This window comes from Colobus angolensis, unplaced genomic scaffold, assembly GCF_000951035.1.
Source record: "Colobus angolensis palliatus isolate OR3802 unplaced genomic scaffold, Cang.pa_1.0 Scaffold6, whole genome shotgun sequence".
Taxonomy (NCBI): Eukaryota; Metazoa; Chordata; class Mammalia; order Primates; family Cercopithecidae; genus Colobus; species Colobus angolensis.
Window position 1 is genome coordinate 3,578,878 of NW_012119598.1, and position 4,673 is coordinate 3,583,550.

The 4,673-nt window shown below is 45.6% G+C and overlaps 1 protein-coding gene and 1 long non-coding RNA gene across 2 annotated transcripts in view; both read right to left on the minus strand.

Annotated features, from left to right (window-relative positions):
* The window catches only part of LOC105526783 (tubulin beta-1 chain-like), a 57,765-nt gene that overhangs the window by 9,516 nt on the left and 43,576 nt on the right, over positions 1-4,673 (minus strand). The window lies entirely within an intron of this gene.
* LOC105526580 overlaps positions 1-4,673 on the minus strand; it is a 14,305-nt gene that overhangs the window by 5,226 nt on the left and 4,406 nt on the right. Inside the window, exon 2 of the long non-coding RNA XR_001004095.1 lies at positions 2,927-3,305. This is a non-coding gene — a long non-coding RNA (uncharacterized LOC105526580). The remainder of the gene's footprint in view (positions 1-2,926; positions 3,306-4,673) is intronic.

The window sequence follows — 4,673 nt, forward strand, 5'->3', positions numbered from 1 at the left end:
CTCTCTCTCTCTCTCTCTCTCTCTTTCTTTCTTTCTTTCTTTCTTTTTCTTTCTTCTTTTGATGGAGTCTTGCTCTTGTTGAGCCAGCTGGAGTGCAGTGGCACGATCTTGGCTCACTGCAACCTCTGCTTCCAGGGTTCAAGCGATTCTCCTGCCACAGCCCCCTGAGTAACTGGGATTACAGGCATCTGCCACCATGCCTGGCTAACTTTTTTCTATTTTTAGTAGAGGCGGAGTTTCACCATGTTGGCCAGGCTGGTCTCGAACTCCTGACCTCAAGTGACCCGCCTGCCTCAGCCTCCCTAAGTGCTGGGATTACAGGTGTGAGCCACTGCACCCGGCCGTTAAACTTTTTCTATTGCAAAAAACCTGCTGTTCTCAGTGCATTGGCTTTTCTGTTCAGAAGGCAGGATGAACTGATCAGGCAATTACCTTTCTTTGGAATACACTTTCACCCTCAGAATAAAAGTTTGATAGAGAAGTGGAACAGGCAGTTGAAACGTGTTGTCTGAAACAGGGTGATAAAGGCAGGAAGGGCTGGCTTACACGCCTTCATGCGCACACTCCACAAGAGGGACCCAACGGAGTGCACGCTGGACACAGTCCTCAACTTTCCTGTGGGATCTGGGGAGGCAGGGATGGGGGGATGCTACTGTGACCACACAGTTCTTCCCTATGTCACTTCACCTTCCATTTTTCCTACCTGATACAGCAGCTCCAGGATCATGGCAGCAATGGTAGGTGCCAGAAGGAGGGATGGTCCCTAAGCAGGAAGCTAGCACCAGGCCTTTAAAGCTTTGTGTCAGAATTCCTGGGGGCCTAATGGTGTGGGCTGTGCCTTCACCCTGTCTGGCAAAATTGGGGTTAGCGTCGAATGCAGCTGTGTTACCTGGTTGTTGGGAGAGCTCACTAGTTCTGTGCCTGTGTGCCCCTATCTATATGAGTGGGAGTGGACTGAGGAAGAAGTCCCTGCTTCACCTTGCTTGCTTCTGGCAGTCTATACTGGCATAGTGACCCAACCTAACATCCTTTCCAAAGACGGAAACACTGGTAAAAATAAAATGATAAATAGAGAGAAGGGGAAAGGCAGCTAAGAGCAAAGGGATGAATAAATGGTTTATGCCATGAGGGAGATCCGATATTTACATTGGCGCTTCAGGAAAGACTCCGAGCGAGAGATGATATTGTCTCTTTTGTTTGTTTGTTTGTTTGTTTCTTTTGGTTTTTTTAGACAGAGTTTCTCTCTTGTTGCCCAGGCTGGAGTGCAATGGTGTGATCTCGGGTCACTGTAACCTCTGCCTCCTGGATTCAAGTAATTCTCCTGCCTCAGCCTCCCAGGTAGCTGGGATTACAGGCAGTACTACCATGCCTGACTAATTTTTGTATTATTAGCAGAGACGGGGTTTTACCATGTTGGCCAGACTGGTCTCGAACTCCTGACCTGGGGTGATTCACCCACCTTGGCCTCCCAAAGCACTGGAATTATAGGTGTGAGTCACTGCTCCTGGCCGATACTGTCTCTTACCACAGTTATATACCTGATGCCTGAAATGCTGGAGCTATGGATTGCTGAGACTGCATGTGCCTTTGGAACCTGACCGTGTGAATGAAAGTCTGCAAACCTGAGTGTTAGCACTCGGGAAACATTTTGGTCATACGATATAATGATTGATGGTCATCGGACTGATGATTGATGGACATTTTGGTCATACGACATGATGAAACTGGAGTAATTGATAATGACTAAGTAGGACTCTGGTAACATGATGATATCTTTTGGCTTTTATTTTTCAGGTTACCATACTGTGATGTGATGTAACACTGGCCTTATTACCAATAAGAGTCAACTACCTTATGTAAACAAGTCTTAGAATAATGCCGATATTGATGATCAATTATATTGAGAGACTGAGTTAAAACCTCTTCAGGTTGTAACAAAATGACTGGCCTGAGGAAGAAGAGTTTAGCTGACCATTACCTAATTTCTATGCTAAATAACACAGTATAAATTTATCAGAAGGTACAAATAACAGCAGATCAAGGGAGGAAAAGAGTAATCAAATCATTAATAGTATAAAAATATGAAAACGTGTGTAATGGCTTTATAGGACAGATGAGTTGCCCACTATTGCTCTGTCTAATAAACACTACACTAACTATAGATGCCGAAACAAAGACGATTGTTTTGCTGCATAAGAAAGTCTTGACCAAATGCCAGAGGGTAGTTTATGTAGTGAAAAGTTGGTTTTGCCCAAATAGAGGTCCAGCCTTTGCCCCTGGCTCCTCCCAGGAGGAGCCCCTGGAATGTCCTGACTAACTGGAGTGTCTCTGCTTTGCGGGGTTTAGCCACCGGACAGTCTAACAATGTGATTCATGACACATGCTTTGTGCCACATGGTATCAGTTCCAATCTCCCAGGGACTGGAGAGGAAAGGTACGAGCCCTGCCTCCAAGAGGGGCTGGGCAGTAAAGGCCAGCCATGTGGGCAATGTGTGGTCAAATCCGGATAAAAACTCTGGACCCCAAAGGCTCAGGTGGGTTCTCCTGGTTGGTGAGGCTCTGGGCACGTTGTCACACATCAATGCCAGTGAGGGCAGAGTTAACAGTGTGCAGGATTCCACCGGGAAAGGACAACCTGAACCTTTGTGTTTGGGCCCCTCTTGGTCTCCACCTCATGTGTCTCCTCCCTTGGTTGATTTTAAGCTGTATTCTATTCTCCATACTAAACCATAACTGTGAGTACAGCAGCATTCAGTGAGTTCTGTGAGTCCTTCTAGTAAATCGTTGAAGCTGAGGTTGGTTTGGTGAACCCTCCAAACTTGTACTTGAAGTCAGAAATGAGGGCAGTTTTCTATGTGGACACTGTATGTTCTCTAAAGCTTCATAAAGTGCCCTAACTTGCTTGGAAAATTAAGGGAATGCTTACATATTGAGTGCTGAAAACCCCAGCCTTCCACTCAGTTCTTACAGTGCTAGCAGCCAGGAATAAGGAGCAGGACACTGGTGTAGTCTACCCTGGGGAATGTGATCAGCTCAAGAAAGAGCTAATGATAATGACTGTATCAGTTAGTGTTTGCTGTGTAACAAACCACTCCAAAATTTGGTGTTAAGATGAAGCCTTTGTTAATCACAGCTTTGCAGTTTGGCTGAGCAGTTTCTCTGCTCTGGGCCAGTTCATTTGGGCCTTTGTGATCTAGGAGAGCCTCACTGTCTTGTCCAGTGGTTGGTGTGATGTCTTCCATCGTCCATCAGGATAATCTAGGCTTTTGTGGTGGCAGAAAGGTCCCCAGCTGCTAATGTTCCATCTGCCAAAGCAAATCATGTGGTCAAACATAGGCTGAAGAGATAGAGAAATAGGCTCCAGTTCTTGACTGACAGAGTGGCAGAGTCACCTTTCAAAGGTGTAGGCATCAGTCAGCATTCTCCAGAAACAGAACTAACAGAGCCTGACATCATAAGGCAGACCAGTTTGGCCAACATGGTGAAACCCTGTCTCCACTAAAAATACAAAAATAAGTCGGTTGTGGTAGCATGCACCTGTAGTCCCAGCTACTCGGGAGACTGAGGCAGGAGAATTTGCTTGAACCTGGGAGGAGGAGGTTGCAGTGAGCCAAGACCACGCCACTGCACTGCAGCCTGGGCAGCAGAGAGAGTCCCTCTCAAAAAAAAAAAAAAAAAAAAAAGATAGGAACCCAAACAAGGAAACAGTAAAAACGGAAACATGGAGGAAATTATGTAGGAGGAAGAAAACATCTTTGAAAACCTCATGAATTTCCTCAGATAAGAGATGATAGAGAATTAATGAAATAAGACTAGGAAGATGTAAAAAAATAAAATTTGGAGAATAAGGAAAAGTTCTTGAGAACGATATAAAAACACCAGTGAACACATGGAGACCTTGGAAAACAGGTCAAGTGAGTCTTCTAGAAAATGCAGTAAGAAGAGTAGGAGACAGAGAACAGGAAAGAACTGGTAAGAAAATGAGGACTGGCCAGGTGCCGTGGCTCACGCCTGTAATCCCAGCACTTTGGGAGGTCAAGGCGGGTGGATCACATGAGGTCAGGAGTTCGAGACCAGCCTGATCAATATGGTGAAACCCCATATCTACTAAAAATACAAAAAGTTAGCCAGGCATGGTGGCACAAGCCTATAATCCCCGCTACTTGGGAGGCTGAGGCACGAGAATGCTTGAACATGGGAGGCGGAGGTTACAGTGAGCCGAGATCGTGGCACTGCAATCCAGCCTGGGAGACAGAGCAAGACTCCGTCAAAGGAAAGAAAGAGAGAGAGAGAGAGAGAGAGAAGAAAAGAGAAGAGAAGAGAAGGAAGGAAGGAAGGAAGGAGAGAGAGAGAGAGAGAGAAAGAAAGAAAAGAAAGAAAGAAAGAAAGAAAGAAAGAGAAAGAAAAAAAGAAAAAAAAGAAAGAAAGAAAATGAGGATTGGGCTGGAGGTCCAACATCGAATAGATAGGAATTCCGCAGGAATAATTTTTCTCTCTCTCTTTTTTTAAAACAGAGTTTTGGCTCTTGTCGCCCAGGCTGGAGCTTAATGGCGCAATCTCAGCTCCCTGCAACCTCTGCCTCCAGGGTTCAAGCAATTCTCCTGAGCCTCAGCCTCCCGAGTAGCTGGGATGACAGGCTCCCGCCATCATGCCTGGCTAATTTTTTTTTTTTT